Raw genomic sequence first — 17,941 nt, 5'->3', positions numbered from 1 at the left:
AAAGGTCTGCCCCAATTTAACTCTAATGCTTTGAATTAATCAATCAGGAGCTTATAATCCAAAAATATCGTCTTCCAGGCCTTCCCAATTATTTTAAAGGTACAGTAAACCTCAGTCTTTAGAAAAAATAATCCCTAAAAAAGACTCTCCCATTATTCTTGCATTTACTAAATCGAGACATTGGTAATCCTAACTGTCCTAAGCTGGAAAAGTTTAGTCTCATTTTATGCTAGACAATGAGGAAGAAAACGTTTTTATGTATGCATGCAAATGTCTGGTTTCAACTGTATTTCAGATCGACTCAACCTTCCTGTTTTATAATTTATATCCCAAAGGCAACACTTACTTTATGTTAACTTATTGTACTGCAAAAAACTGGTTTTCCAAACTGATCCGTCACGTGCATTATATATCCACTGTTCACTGGGAGGAACTTGTGTCTTTTCAAAAGCGAGTGCTTGAGTTCCTGTGAGTGTAAGCCTGCAGACTATTAAAGTGCTGTCAGGCTGAAGCTTGTAGCCAGAGAACTCATGCCATTATGAGTTGCCTGTGGCTTCATGTACTGGCCGCAGAATGCCAGGTTATTTAATATGGCTCAAAGAAAGTGCATTTTATGAATAATCTTCTCTCGCTTGTATATATCAACAGCCTCACTGTATTCTTCATTCTCTTGTTCTCTATTCTTTCAGCTGGTAGGACGTGGATATCAGAGGGAAACAACAATGTGGCAGGGCCAAAAAACAGTGGATCTGGTATGGTTTTCTCTGTATTAGAGATAGAAGATAGGACTAGAAATATAAATGTCATTCACTGGTGAAAAATGGAAACCTGAAGTAAGAGCATGTGTGATCCCTTACTGCTGTAAAAGTATAAAACATATTGTTGACATTTAAATAAAATCCTGATATTTTTTCAGTGAATACTCAATACAGTATGATGAGAGTCTATTTATTCCCAGGTTTCCTTAATAGATCTCAGATTGTCTAAAACAAACAGCTTGTCCTCGTGAGGAATAAGATTGCAATCAAAATGTACAATAACATCATGAACTGCAATCCAACGAGGTCCCAAGGAGAACCTGGAAACTTCTCGTTGAATGTTCTTAATCTGGCTCTGTAACAGCTTTTTGGATTTCAACAGGTGTTTTGATGATTTATGTTTGATGATAAGCTCCAAGTCTTTGAGGTTGGAAGGCCTCCTTGCCATCACCCTAAGATTTAGCTCCCTCCACAGTTTCTCCACAGTTTTATTTTTATTATTTTTTGAAAGTAGGCTGACAAGAGGTGAAGTGGAGAGAGGGGGAGACATGCAGCACAGGTCTCTGAGGTCAGGACTCGAACCCAGGACAGCTGTATTGAGGACTGAAGCCTCCTTATATGGGTGATGCGCTCTACCACTATGTCACGTGCCACACCACCTCTCCACAATTTCTTTAACAATAGAGACTCTGGCTGGGTCACTACAAAACATTAATATTACTCCCACACAGAAGAAAAATGTGGTAAAATTAAAAAATTACTTTAATCCTAAATCTCTCAGAGGTATAAATCATTTTGTTCTTGACCATATCTAAAAACACATGTCTGAAGTATTTTTCTAACGATGCACCCCTGCACTGGGGTGAATGGGGTAATATGCACTGCTACTGCATTGGGGTGGAGTAAATTTTATTATAAAATGTTCATATTGTTTTTGGAATCATCAGTTCATTTTTTTATTTATTTTCCCATGTTTAAGGATCACCTGACATTCTTGGGATGAAAGTTTAATGCTCCATACACAATCTGTTAGTGCCTCCAAGTGGTCAAATACTTTTTAGCAGAATTTTAGCAGAAACTAAGTCAGGCTGCCGTCAGTTAGAGCCACTCCAAGTATTCGGTATAACGTAGTGAGTCTTCATCAGCTCAGACAGAGCATATGCATAACATGAGGTTGATTAATGTTATTGGGTCATGGGTGCAACATTTGAATAGCAGTTGAATCAATTTAGAAGGAGACAGCCCTATGTGATGTACATATTGTATGTCAGATTTGTGTTACTTATGTCATGGAAGCTTTGTGTGTCAACGTGGCTTGGTCTGGAGATCAGTATCAGATGCATAGGAATGCATTGCTCGAATATTATTTACCTGAGGCAGCATACTGTATCTTCTTATGCCACTAGAGCAAAGGGGAGATACAAAATATAATGATGAGAGTAATAATGTCCAAAAGCTCTTAGATAGTTCACACTAAAATGTTTTTCCTCTTAAAGAGGGAGATTGCAATTAAAAAGCTTTAACAACACTGCAGTCAACCCAGGTCACATGGTGAACCTGCAGAATTGTCCATCAAGGCACATTCAAAGTAGAACTAATTCATTTATTTGTTGAAACTCACTGTCACATCTAATTTAACAAGGAGCCACAGAGGCTTTTTAACAAAGTCAAGCAATCACAATTCAGCTTTAAGACTTTTTATGCACTACAGTTTAGAAAACAAATCTTGATAGGTGTATTGTATTTGAACAGATGTGAAAAGCCTGGTGATTGACAATAAAATGCACCAGCCTTCAGGGATGACAAAATATTTCCTAATTATTGTATAGTTTTTCTGAATTGGGGTTGTGTGAGTTAGCTATTAATTGTCAGTATTTTACCTGCACTGGAAAGGGGTAAATGTAAGCTCAGTTTGGACAATCAGTGTGTAAGAAGTTATTTAAAGTCTTGTGTAAAAGTTTTAAATCATCTTGTATTTTATTACATTTTATACATGGCTTTTGTTTTATACATGGCTTTTGTAACCTTTTTGTGAACAAAAATCATACAGGCATGACATACATTTTTACTGAGCACCTTTACCCTTATATCCCTAAACAAAATCCATATTCATTGCAAACAGCTCCCTTCAGAAGTCCCCTTATGGGCAAACGGCTCAGAAATAAATAAAGCCGTTCAATCTTTCATCCAAAATAAAAAGAGTATGGTACAACTGCATATCTACAACTGTATGACGGTTCACCGAAGCTGACAGGCCCAGAAAGGAGATCAGAAATCAGAGAAGAAGCAAAAAAGTTGCAGAGATTCATCGTTCAGATGGGAGAAAGTGTGGATAAGACAACTATTTGTCATCAACTCCACAAATCAGACATTTTTGAAGTTCACCATTGTTAAAAAAGCCTAAATAATTCCCATTTGCGGACCAAGACACATTCATATGTTAGAATGGCTCATGGTTCAGACCTAAATCAGACCTTTCCATCCAATATGACTGAAGATTTTTTGCAAAGAATAACATGCAAACTTTTCCATCTCTGGATATGTGAAGCTGGAAGAGACATATTCCAAAGGTGTCAGTGACATATGATTCCACAAAGTACTAACAAAAACATTAAAACACCATGTATCAGTTTTACTTCACAGTTATGCTCCACTTTGTGTTTTGTCTATTACATAAAATCCAAATAAAATACATTGAAGTTTGTGGTTGTAACGTAATAATATGTGAACACAAGGGAATAAATACACTATTTTCTTAAATAAACAATGCCCATGCTATAATAAAACACAGTGGACAATGCATTAATGATGCTAGTTATATGTGGCAATGTATCATCTCTGACTCTCAATTTTTACTTGATTTTACAAACTGAGATAGCACTTCCAGCTGAGTCAGGTAAGATACTCACTCCTCATAACTGTCTCAAACAACCCTGTTTCAAAAATATAAACTTGTTCAGCAATAATATTACCACAAATGATTTTGTTATCCATTACAGTAACAGTGCTTTACAAAGAAAAGTGAACTGAACCGTTAAAAAACAAAGTCCAAGGCTGTGATTTTGGCTTACAAATTTTAGCTTAAAGCTGTCCTCATACATTTAACTGCTTTCTTGGAAAGACCTTTGAGCCTTAGTGTGACTCTGAATATAAATCAGGGACATCCTTACATGTGTTTAGTCACATGCTGATGAATAATAGCTGACTGTTTATGCTTTCCTTATTAAATTGACGTTGTGTGTGGACATGGACAGATGCTGCCAGCAGGACAGCAGCGTATAAATAGGGATGAGAGACCATTTAGAATGGCAAAAAAATAGAACATGACTTAGCATCACATTAAATTCTCCAGTCAACAATCTTTATTATAGCCAGACGCAGAAAGACTGGCGAGAGAGATGTACAAATGCCGAAGTTTGTGATTCCAACTAAAAGGTTAGTTTGAAATACTAACCTCCAAGTTCTCTCTATTTTTTTATATATGTTTTTCTGAGACATTTAATATACTTTTAAAAATCTGACAACTGTTGACCTTATGTTTTTTCATGTAAATTTAACAATGACAGGTAAACTATAGATAAAAATGGAAAAACATAAATGAAACTTGTAGCTACATGACTTTAATTAAAACTGCTGGCTGTCACTTACTTTAGAACCTTAACATGTTTGTTTGCTCAATATGTTAATAAAATATTGTTTACCACTATCCTTTACACTGCCATTCCCCCATACGTTGCTGCACACTGCCAGACAACTACCAAAAAAGGGGGCTACATTTTTCACTTGATAAATTAAAATGTTTAGAAATATTTCCATTTAAGAAAGTACATGCAGACATGGTTTTGTTATACCCCCAGCCATAGATAAAAACATGGATGAAACATGGACTGAACTGTACACAAGATGCCGGTAGGAACCTTTATGACTATGATCCGACGGTAGAATACCCGCCGATCGAGCGCAGCAAAGTTAAGTATGATCTGTTGCTCAAATAATCCAGCAATCATACGAAAGTGGTAATTAAGACATGTGTGGCTTGAACTTTTCTTTCTGAGGGCCAACAGAGAAGCAGCCTGTGTTCCACAGAGTTCCCAGCAGAGAGCCTGTCTCTAACAACGTTGAGCGAAGTGGTTTTCCCCACGACCTGGAGAAGGTATCGGAATCACAGTCCTAACCCCCACCGCTACTGAGAGTAGCCACCACTTTCCTTTGTTCTGCCCACCACGTGGCCAGACCGGACCAACTCCGCTTCCCAAAACCAGTGCTCTTCAGACCCCCTGCTTCAGAGCGGGTCACAAAAGAGGTGGTGTTTGGGCAGAGGAAATTAGTTTAGGATGAAATAATCTTAAAACTGTTTATTCCATGATGTTTTGTGTTGTTTGTGGTGAAGTGGTATTAAGTGCCAGCAGGCTATTTGTTCAGCTAATGTGAACAGACCTTTAAGGTGTTTTTTTATTGAGCAAATCATTCTTTAAAATATTGTTTTATTAAAATAATATTTTATCTACTCTACTTATTTTGCATTGTGATTGGTTGTTTTTGGAGATACAACAACAGTTAATTTCCCTTTATGATTAATAAAGTATTTTTTAATTGAATTGAATTGAATTGAGATACTATATTGTTCTTAGTTAATTCTAAGACTAATCCAACCTCATTTCCAGGTTCCTCACGATAAACCTTGGTTCTCAAACATAGATAACACTGAATGGTAATATTGCATCATTTTATTGGTCACGGTCCTTAACCATTTTTATTGTTTCCTTTGTTCCTTATTTGTATAGAGTTCATTAGTTTTCTTTATTCCTTCATTTTGCTTGGTAATTTTAGTTGAATTGTTCTAGTATGGTGAAGAGTTTGTTAACTGAAATATGTTTACATTGCAGTTTAATTATGTTTGTTAGTAAATTCTTATATTATAAGAAATTGTGTGAATTTATTCCATGTTTGTGCAAAGTTTTGCTGTTCAGTAATGCCAGAGCTCAATTCACCCTTTCATCTATTGTCTTAATACCACTGCCATATTTTGCTAGTATTCACAGGACAACACTTGACAGACCAATTGGTTATTTAAATATATATAAAATAATATAAGCATACTGATTGCATCCAACAGTTAGGAAACTGAAGGAGTGTCATCCATCTCTGTTAAAACTAAACACTATTTCAAAACTCAAGTTAGCAAGCTACAAGCAGCATGTCTGTTAAACGGGAGACTGGAGGCTGGCTAACTGAGCAGATAGCCTGACTAATTATAATTCTATAATGATTCCACATGAATAGGACGAGAAATGGATTAGAGTTAGTTACAAGCATTTTGAATTAGAAGTGAGTGAAATTAATGGTTTCATTTGAAGCATCAAGTTTTCTCTCTACTAAGACTGCCAAAAAAAGTGCCTATTAGATGTATCTTAAAGGGGAAATATCATGCTTTTAAATCACTCCTTTTCACATGTAAATCATTCAGTTGTGGTCTATATAAAGTGGAACTGCAATGCTTTGCTCTGAATTCCTTTTTATGATAGCTCCAAAGGCCCCTCCTATTTTTTTTTAAGATTTTGTTGCGGCACTATTGGCCTTTAGTGTCACCAGTGCCTGGACTCAAACCCGGGATACAATGACCCATCTTTTACCCCGGTACTGAGGGGTGTCTGATAGTCAGAAATACAGTATCTGCAACCTTTCTAGTTAGCAACATCCTTTTATTTTCTCTGTAGAGGTCATAATTCTAATGCTAACTGATATGCTCATGACAACTTTACATCAATATGTGGTTTTATTTTACAATTTGCTATTCAGAACAAATTTGTTTATCTGTATTCAGTTCATGTGTTTAGGTGTACCTGTAGTAATTTCTCATCAATGCCAACAGAAATTAAAAATTGATGCTGTGGAGAAATTCCCAAGGTTAGTGTGATTGCTAATACATAGGCCGTTTTTCAATCATTTCTGCATTATAAATGAAATACCGTTTGTTAGGTTACTGTCAGAATGGAGGAAGTACCCAGCCAACTAACATCCAAGGTGGATCATCCCGGATTTGAGCCTATGTGTCTCACTAAGCATTCACTCCAGTATGCAATACATTTTTACAAAGCACAGTTTGGACCATACCTCTAAGAGGAATTGTGCGGTAAGGGATTGTCTTTTGCATTTTCTGTTTTAATCTAATGATTTGTGTTGAACATTTTGTAACTTCTCCTTTTTGTATTTTAGTCATTACAGGCATTGTGCATACAGGTGCTTTGTGTCCTGGCGTTGGGGATATGTGGGTCGGAGAGTGTGTGTTGTCCTGCCGACTTGTGTTGTCCTGAGGATCAGGCAGGAGTTTCAAGATGATGAGGGGCATCAGACTTGGGCTTCAGAGCGGTCCTGGATTGAAGCGAGAGACAGACAGAAGCACTGTTGCATTGTCAGGTCATGGATGCTGAGACGAGAGGTTTGATGGGATGTGGATCTGATCAACCTCATCTAAATGTGAAGTTGGGTTGTGGAAAACCTGTTCAAAGACCAGCTCCATGATGTCATCTACGTAATCTGCAATGACAGATAATAATTTTAACAACTTATCTTTGTCAGTTCAACGTGGCACATACAAGATAAAAAAAATAATAATATTGATAATAAAAAGAAGAAATAAAAAGCAGAAGTAGAAGAAGAAGAGTCCGGGGGAGAACAATAGTGCTTTACCAGGTCTACATCTTGCTCGAGCCTAAAATACTAATGAATACAGTGTTAGTGTTAGTGGATTTACTGCAGTTACAATGAAAGATTTCTTGTAGATGTTTTGTTCTGGGCCAGTGGGGCTCTATATCATGTGCCTGGTGGCATCAGAGTGAAGGAGTGATGCAGGGTGGATGATATCCTCAGTGATGAGCATGGCTTTAAGCTTCTCTACTATGTTATCCTGCGTTGAATTCCACTTGTGTAGAATAGCTAGCTCGGTAAAAAGTCTGGAATGCCATCAATAGGTGTTGTGCTGGAACATTGCTAGACTCATTTCCCGAAGGATCTGAAAAAGTAAAAAATTACATAACATGCAAATATTTACCACTGTAACAAATGTGAAGCATTAATTCTAAAGCCACTTTGGAAAATGAGCCCCGTTGCAATACACAACAATACCCGTTGCAACTGAAGGTTGGAGATTCCCCGCTGAAGTACCCCCATATAGTGGCTGACATTATCTTAAAAAATCACAGTGTAGACATCACTGCTCTACACAAAGAAAAGTTCTGATTTTTCTGGTCCGCACCCTTGCCACTCATTGACACACAGGGCACACCTCAAAAAGTTCCAAAACACACTTTTCATAAACTACATAAGTAATTGCTCTATAGGCTGTTGTTGAAGGGTCCATTCTATAGTGAAAATTAAAGAAGAAAAACATAAACCTAGAATCTACAACTAATTCATGCATGTATCTCATAAAATATTTGCCGACATAGCTTTGTTTACATGTCTTCAACAAAGCACTTCAGGGCCATATGTGGGATCCTGTGGGCTCTGTATGTTCACAGTAGAGCTGTTTTCTAAAGTGACATCACCCACTTTGGTCCGCTCCACATGGGGTCTCTTTACTGGTGTGATTTCCTCCTCGATATCACACAACAGGTGTCGTTTTACTGATGTGGAAAGCATGTGTTTGCATAAAGGGAGTAGTTGAAGTGTTGATTCCAACATCTGAGCACTTTTGGTTCACCAAATTTGTGCCTTTGAGTAAAAAATTTAACACTGACAGAGTACCTGGCTAAGTTTTGTTTCATTAACCTTGACTTTTTACATAGGGTTCGGAGTTTATGGAAAGCTGTGTCCCAACTGAGCACAGCTGGGGTTTGGTTTGACAGCCTGCGTTGGTAAATGATGGCTCCTGTCTCATTGGTGTAGACCTCTGAAAAAGCAAAATTACATTACTTTTCATGCCCGACAACTATATCAAACACAACTTTCTAATAACCCAAAAGCATAATATGCAACATGTTTGACTGGTAGGCACACCTGAGTCCCTACTTCCGAAAGCTCCCACAGATCAAGAGTTATCAGCACTTCACTTATCTATTATGCAGACTTCCACAATCTGTATTTGTCAATAACAAAGAGACATGCAATATTTTATTGTCTTTTGTATGCTTTTATTAACAGCTGTGATACCAAAAGACCTGGTGTGGTCCTAGCTAGGACTCACAGCGACGCAGAGCCTGTTAGCTTTCAGCTGCTGTGTGACCCGGGAGTTCTACCCCCTGTCGTCTGTGTTCCTGCCCTGCCTGCACCTGGACTGGCCACGGACAGACAGACCTATCTTTATTCAAAGATTAGGCCTTTCTGTTCTGATGAAGCGAATAACATAACATGCCCAGTACCACAAAGCACAACACAGAATAGCACACAGAAGAGGATGATGGTGTGACACTGTGACTTTGGCATTTTGGCAATTTGTAATGTGTAAATAAAGAGTTGTAAATAAAAATCACATTTGTGACATGATCAAAGTCAAGTTATTGCCCATTTCTCTTCCTTGGTCCATTAAAGTCAAGAGGTTTGCAAGAAGAACACATTAAGAAGAACACATCCATATTACCCTGATATTTTGCTAATTGCTGTGAGATAGGATTTCAAACTCTGCCTGAGGCAGAACATTTAATAGACTGGAACTTTAAGTGAGACGTATCTAAAAACAAGAGGAAAGCAAACCAGTCACCAGGTTGCAGACATTAGGTTGTAGTCATGATGCAATTCACAGACATAAATAATATAAAAAAAATAGATTGTAATGCAGTGCTGTAAATTATCTTTACATAGAAAAATACTATGAGTTAAGTGACAGAAGTCTGTTTCAGTCCGTTGGAGCTTCTGTTGACAAACAGTTGGGGGAGGTTGGCTATTCAAAGTTATTCAAATTAGCAGCATTTGTCACAGCCCTGCTTTCAGGGAGAGAAAACAAGGATCTTTCAGGGCTGATTTCTCAGAAAAGTAGTCTGGCGAGTGCAGACATTCAGATGGTCACATCTTCTTCAATTCTTTTTTTGATTTCCACAAGTTTGACATCATTGGAAAGCTTAGACTCCACTCTTTCAGGATCTGTAAATAACTCAAAACGACCCCGGGTAAACTTGTTCCTGGTTTTGCCATGGCCAGTCACGTATACAAAAATTATAGTACTGACAATGTGCTATGCTTAGCAATGCATAAGAAACAGCAGCAGTGAAATCATTATTGCAGCTGTAAGCTATGAAAGCCAACAAGTACAACAGAATACCGTGTAACGTCTAAGCTAGAAAATGCACTTTTCATACACAACAAAGAAAAAGATAATCACAAACCATGACAACTGTGTGTTTTACGCTAGTAAAGCACATGAAAAATTTCAATTCTAAAGCAATAGAGCAGAAAACACAAGCTATTTCACAGTAGTAACAAAAGCTGTAATCTTTTTATTAATGTTACTGACAATATTTTAACACAAACTACATGTTAGTTCTCTTTTAAAAATATAAATTATACCACAATATGAACAAACAGGCCTTGTAAACAAGGCCTCGACATAGTTATCAAATTAGCTAACTCTAGAGCCGAGAAAGTCACTCAATGCAGTTGGATCATGTGTTCAAGACAAAAATGGCAAAAACAATGTAAAACTGTTTATGTAATAATACTGTTCAAAACACAGTACGGTTATGTTTTCAAGGAGCTAAAAGCAGCACACAGCACTAACATAAGCAGAAGACACAAAGTCACTGCTGTCAAAACAATGACCAGGATGTCATATCAACACAATAAGTTCATGTCTAAAATAAAGTTTGTTGTTGTTTTATTTGCAGCTTACTGCTTTGCTGTGTCTGTTGTTTCCATAATCGGAAGGAACTGACCCCTTAATCAGATGAAGTCTTTCACCAAATCCTTCGCGACACTGGCGGAGGTTGCTGAAGAACTCAACCTTGAAGTGCTTGTACAAATAATTTCCCCACTGATGTGGGAACATTTCCATGAAAAAAAAAATTTAACCAGGCACTTTGAAGAGGTTCTAATGCTGGGGGAAGATGTAATAAACTGGGTTAATACACCCAATAACTGAAGCTTTAGACTTATCCTCTTGCAGCTTCGGCATACTTGACCTTAGACTACAAAACCAGAGCAAGAAATGAAAATTGTGGAATCGCAAAATTGGCTAGCCAGAACGCCATGACCTTGTTTAGCTATTCTGCAGTTCAAAAAACTTGATAGGGAATAGAGAAAACTGAACGGATTGAAAAATATGCCCTAAATAGAATATAAAGATATCTACGCAGGACATGGAGACACTAAATTCTAAACTTTTAATACTAAACTTTCTTCTTCATGTGATACATAAATGTGTTTATGTATCACATGAAAATTGAGAGTATTTTTTCAAAATGAATTTTTGTGGCTGTGCTATGATCCATGGTTTGCATTCCATGAAATCGTTTTAAAACTAAGGCCACAGTGTTGCTTGTGAGCTTTGCAACTCTTGGATTTCCTTAGAAGGATGGTTTGGATTTTTGAATTGATCTTAAATTAAGTTCTTACTACCAATAATTTCCTTCTTATAGTTAACAGATGTGATATTGCACTGGGTTTCTTCAGAGAAGTAAAAGCCTAACAGCTAGATGTTTCAGTTTAAGTCGAATTTAGCCATTTAAAACACATTCAACTAAAAACATTCATACTTTTGCCATGTTTGTGAGGTATTAAGAACTCATGTGCAGAAGCTGATTGTGGGAATGGAAGACTTATAAAAAAACTAAGACACAAAGAAACTGTTAATAAAGATGAAAAGACCAACTCTGAACTTTGTGCATTTGGAAATTATTCCAAATCTATGGTAATATGGAACCGTTACTTTTTTTTATAACCTACTTGCTTGTAGTTCTAACCATGCCGAGTCATTCTAAAATCTGGACGTCAGAAGACTGTCGGTCACTGATTGGGTAGGGGGCAGCATCACTAATCAGAGCATATTGTAAAAACTAATATGTTCAGCCGTGAAATCGTACACTGGGCTTATTGTGTAAATGACCTCTTTAGGTAGCATTAGCTTAACCTCACACATCCTCTAGCATCTACCACTACATGGCTTCCCTCTCTCTCCTGTACTTATCCAGAGTGCTCCACCTTGTTGTCCGTAGCCTTCTCTGGCTCTTCTTTCACTCTGAGTCTGACATAAGCTATAGACAATGCAGCAAGTCCTCCATTGTTGTTGTGATTATGTCACATACAAATCATATCACGTTACGTTTTCACACTGTGTGTCCTCCCTACTATTATCAATCTAACCCACATTGGGATGGTACACTGAGATGGTAGGACATGTAGAACTGACCCAAGATGAACCGTGCTGAGTAGGTACTAAGCGTACTAAGGTACATAAGAAACTAAACACAAAGAAATAAACTAATATGGAAACACCTACTAACAATAATGAACACAGAGAAATTATCTGAATATAAACAACAAGAAAACACAAAAGAAAAGATGGTTATGGAATTGCCTGGATCAATACTGTATGTCAACATATCATCAGCATATAACATAGGTTTGTGTATAGTCCCTGTGATAGGTAATCCAGGGATATTGGGGTCTTTGTGGATTGCTAGAGGCTCCAATGCCAATCAAAACAGTTGTGGAGAAATTGGTAAATGGTAAACCTTTTTAGTTCCCACATCCTAGCTTGACATATGAATAAATTATATTAGTTTTTAAACAGCTTCCTGTGGTGCATTTTGTAAAAGCTTTACCCACTTTATAAATATCTGCCTAAACCCATAAGTCTTTAGCATTTCAAAAACATTTTGCCACAGTCAAATGCTTTTTCATTGTTGAGGGAGATTGTGGCTGCTAGGTATGTTGTAGTTCCTTACCGCTCAAATAACATTGATGAAACACTGAATGTTTTGAGAGGCCCACCTATTACATATGATCTCAACTGGGTCTGTATGTATTAATGTGGTTATGACACCACAAAGGTGATTTGCAAGGATTTTGGAAAGAATATCATTTTCAGTTGACATCAGAAAAATTTGACAGACGCTTTTATATTCTGCAGGCTCCTTGCCTTTCTTTAAGATCAAACATATTGTAGCCAGAGAAAAAGTAGAAGATAACATCCCCCTCTCAAAAGCTTCATTATCCATCAACTACAAAAGTGGAGAGAGTTTATCAGAGAAACATTTAAGAAATTCTGCTTTGAATCTGTCAGGCCCTGGTGATTTAATGGATCGAGTATCTCCTGTTGATCTAACCTTTCCAAAAAGGACTGAATGTTTTCCTTTATTTTTGGACGACAATGTGGAGGTGTGTCGTGTAAAAATTGTACATAGCTTTATTTATGTCCTTTGGTTTGGTCATGAGACATTTTGACATAATTAATGTGTAGTGTGATGGTCCACCATTCTTATCCACAATACCTAGCGATTTTTTACATTTTAACAATTTTCCAGAAGCATTGTTGTATGCTTCATCCAAGCAACATTTAACAGATGTTGCAGAATACCTACTTATACATAGCACCAATGTCATCAATAGTAGACTACAATGTTATAGTAAGATTAGGACATTCTAAATGTTCTAATGATGAAGGGACCTAATGGCGTTTGCATAGAACCAAAAATACACAGATTTTGTTGTTTTAAAGTAATGTACATTACAAAATGTAACACATTTCTTGTATATCATTGTCAGACCTGCAAAGTGCATTCTAACATGTAAGAAAAAAGCTTTGACTTCAAGAAAGGTCACCTCTGCCCTCCCTTTCTGCATGGAAGATACATAAATCATGTATGCACACACCCATATGAGTCCAGGCTCGACCAGTCTGCTCCCCAACACCCACTCCCATGCATAGGCCTAGATAAACAGCGGCACAGATGAACTCTTGAGGTTATCCTCTTGATTCTCTTGGGTACACGTCAAGGAGATTACACTGTCAATGAATATGCAAAGAGGAACCTGGGAGAAATGACAGGAACGGGGGTCTGGGCAGATAGTGTCAGGCTCGGCTAATATTTCAGCGCATAATGATGTCATCTCGCTGCTTGATCACTTAGCAATTGAGTGACTGTGAATGGTGCTCTAGCTGCTGCTTATCTTATCCCCCGAGGTGACTCACACAGACACAGAGTACAAATGAAACTGAAGCAAGGTAAAAGAGTATATAAGAAAAAGAGCAACCAGTGAGTATTTTAACTCTTCTAACTAGCCTCTTGGAGGTCTCCGAAGTGTGTGGAGTGTTATAAGAGCTGAGGGGATAGACTACACAAACGAGTGCAATGACGCCTAAGAACAGCAGTCCCAGTCCATACAGAGCCAAATCATTGATCAGGATCATGTCTGAATGAACTGCAGGGAAGGCGACAGGGATATTGCCTTTCTCCCGCACAGCTGAGCGCAGACAGTAGACTCACAGCATGTCTGAAGTAAAAAAGGTCTATGCACATTTTTGGTTGGGTGATGGAAAAGAAAGTTCTACTTTTAAATTCTTTCCTCAGTGTGGACCAACGCAGCAAATATTGTTGTAGCTGCGGCATGATAAAATGCACCCAGCCTTTTTTTAAAGTAGACCTGAACCTTTAAGTTAATTGGTTGTTGCAAACTGGCCTGCGCAAGTAATCAGAATTTTTAATCACTTTTTATTTGTATTTGTGCAAGCACCTTTTGCTGCAGTTCTCTAACAGTTTTGCACATCTAAAAACTGAGGTTTTTGCCAATTTGTCTTGGCAAAATAATTTAGGTTCTGTCTGTTTTCTTTAAGGGTTGCCTGTGTAAAGCTCCAAATATCTTCCTATCAAAGCTCACCAGTTCCCATTTCCTTGCTATGATGCTGCCACCACCATGCTTCACCATGAGGATGTGTGCAGTCTGATGTGCAAAATTGGTTTTCCAGCAAACAGAGAGTTTTGCATGTGACCAGAGCAGCTTATTGGATTGTTGCAAACTACCAACTGGACTTCTGGTAGTGTTCTTTTCACAACAGAAAGCTATCCATAAATTTAGCCAAGGCTAAATTTGTTCAACTCTTGCCTAAAAGCTGTCCTATCAACAAATTATTTCACCTGAGCTGCGGATATCTGCATCTCCTCCAGAGTTACCGTGTATCACTTGGCTGGTTCTTCGATTAATGTTGTTCTTGCACAGTCATTTTAGGTCTACTTTATGTTGGTCAATGACAGAAAAATCCAAAAAATTAAACTGAAGTTTATGGTTTTAATGTGACAAAATATGAAAAAAGATAAGGGGGTATGAATGCTATATTAGATCAAGGATTCAAACTTCTCAGACCCGACCTCAATCGGTTGAGTGTGCAGCATTTTGTTTGCATATCCAGCCTGTTTTTGTCCCTCCCTTTAAACACAAGCACACAAATGCTGATTTTGCCTTTATTTTTTCAGTGTTATTTAATTGCAAGAAAGCTGGATCTCTTACGCCCGTAAAAGGAAAATCATTTAAATCATTTAAAGAAAATAAGAACACATCAAGTAAAAAAATAAAGATTTCTGCAATAACCCAAAAATGAGTATTTGTTTTTGTTTTTTTTTGTATAATTTTATTGCATTTGTACTCTTATTTGTATTTATTATCTTGTATAGCCTATCTTGTGTTTGATTTTGTTGCACTTTATTCTATTTTTTTAAGCTGCTTTGACAATTGAATTTCCCCACTGTGGGATCAATAAAGTCTTCTGACTGCATAGAGTGGCAATAAATAAATCTCATCTCATCTTAAACTTTGCCTGAGAGAAGACAGAAAAAGGCCAGGACTTGGAACTGGAACCTTGTTCTTATGTGAGATATTTAAAACAAACCCAAGGTGCTGAAACAACCTCCCTTCAACCCTTTTATTTATTGTGAGACTAGAAAGTCCTGAAAGAGTAAGAGTGTCTTTACTGGTCGTTAACTTTTGCATCATAATAATTTGAAGGTACCTAAATGGTTTTACAATCTATATTTTTACATCCTTTGCAACTTTGCAGGTAGTTTTTGTAGCATTTACAATAGCAGTCTTATTGATATTTTTATCTCCAAATATCAAATGCTTGAAACCTTTAAAAGGGTTCCCACAAGTCCTCAAAGCTGATTAATTTTTCAACACGTCATTTGATTGATTTCCTGTATTATTAGGGATCCCAACAACAACTCAAATAACGTGCTCCATGACTTTATTTTTGTCCTCAGCTGTGAGAAAACACGGATCAAAACGTTTTTTGTCCTTTGTATATGATAATTGCCAATTGTGGTTGTTTGTTTTGCCTTTTGTCTTGACTGAAAAGGGCAGATGAGAGAGGAGACTCAGGGAAAAAGAAGGAGACAGAACATACTTCCGCCTGCAAATCCCACAGGTCCTTCTCTATCCTGCATTGGCATTATACTGAAATATTAAAGGTGAGGTAGATCCGCACCGACATATTGTAAAGCCTGTCACTCTCATCACAAAGGCACTGAGGTGTGCGGAGGATGGAGAGGAAGAACAGGAAGCAAAGGGAGTGTATAGTCGAAAAAAGCAAGGGAGACAAGGGACCTGAGGGTACATGAGAGAAAGAGTGTGCACAGGTAACTTAGAGGCACTGACGGGGAAAGTCACAGTACAACAAGCAATCAAAATTTCTAAGCCACTGCTGAGAGACGGTCGCGGGCAGGACAAGTGGAAGGGAATCGTATTGACACAGGAAGAGAGGAAGGATGTAGGGAACCTGTATGTGGAGAGAGGCAGCAAAAGGACAGACGGGAAAACAATAGTGTATTTTACTCCAATGCTTTTTATTTTAACATTCATTTATATCAGTTTGTTTGAGGTTTGCCGAAAATGTGTGTGTACATGGTGGAATATGTCAGCTGTCACTATGCCCATCATGTCAGAATCAGCTTTATTGCCAAGTTCGTACATACAAACAAGGAACTTGACTCCGGTACACTTTGCTCTCTGGTTTTTGTTTTTGCATCAAAGAATATACTTATATTCAATATACAAATATACACATATATAAATAAAAAGGTGCATTTGCAACATCTGTATGCTGTTGTTTGGTACTCTATTAAATGTTCAACAGAGAAACAGCCTGGGGGAAGAAACTGTCTCTGTGGCGGCTGGTTTTAGTGAACAGTGCTCTATAGCGGCGGCCTGAAGGTAAAACTCTAAACAGTTTATGTGCAGGTGTGTGGGGTCTGCCGAGATTTTAGCATCTCTTTTCTTGACCCTAGACCTGTATAAGTCCTGGATGGAGGGAAGGTCAGCTCTGATTATTCTCTCTGCAGTACTGATTATTTGTTGCAGACTGGACCTGTCCTGTTTTGTGGATGAGCCAAACCACACTGAGATGGATGAAGACAGGACAGACTGAATGATGGCAGTGTAGAAGATGACCAGCAGCTCCTGTGGAAGGTTGTACTTCTTGAGTTGCCTCAGAAAGTACAGTCTCTGCTGGGCCTTCTTTCGAACAGTGTCTATGTGTGAAGACCATCTCAGGTCCTCAGAGATGGTGGTTCTTAAGAACCTGAAGTGGTCCACAGCCGACACAGTGTTGTTGAGGATGGTTAGGGGGGTGTATGGGGGTGGTGTTCTCCGAAAGTCCACCACCATTTCCACAGTCTTGAGTGGGTTGAGTTCAAGGTAGATCTGACAACACCAGTGTACCAGCCGATCCACCTGCTGTCTGTATGCAGACTCATCACCGTCCTGGATCAGTCCAATGACAGTGGTGTCGTCTACAAATTTCAGGAGTTTCACGGATGAGTCCGCTGAGGTGCAGTCATTTGTGTACAGGGAGAAGAGGAGTGGGGATAGAACACACCCCTGGGGGGCACCAGTACTTATTGATCTGCTGCGGAAGATGCTCCCCAGTCTCACCTGCCACTGTCGGTCCGTCAGGAAGCTGTTGATCCACTGACAGGTGGAGGCTGGGACGTTGAGCTGGGTGAGCTTCTGGTAGAGGATGTCTGGTATGATAGTGTTGAAGGCCGAGCTGAAGTCTACAAACAGGATCCTGGCGTACGTCCCTGGGTGGTCGAGGTGTTGCAGGATGAAGTGTAGACCTAAGTTAACAGCATCATCTGCCGACCTGTTTGCTCGGTAAGCAAATCGCAGGGGGTCCAGCAGGGGGCCTGTGATGTCTTTCAAGTGCTTCAACACCAGCCGCTCAAAGGATTTTATGACCACAGACGTCAGGGCTACAGGCC

The sequence above is a fragment of the Girardinichthys multiradiatus genome, chromosome 21 (assembly GCF_021462225.1).
Source record: "Girardinichthys multiradiatus isolate DD_20200921_A chromosome 21, DD_fGirMul_XY1, whole genome shotgun sequence".
NCBI classification, from domain to species: Eukaryota; Metazoa; Chordata; class Actinopteri; order Cyprinodontiformes; family Goodeidae; genus Girardinichthys; species Girardinichthys multiradiatus.
The sequence above is the reverse complement of the archived record's forward strand: the minus strand, read 5'-3'. Positions refer to the sequence as shown.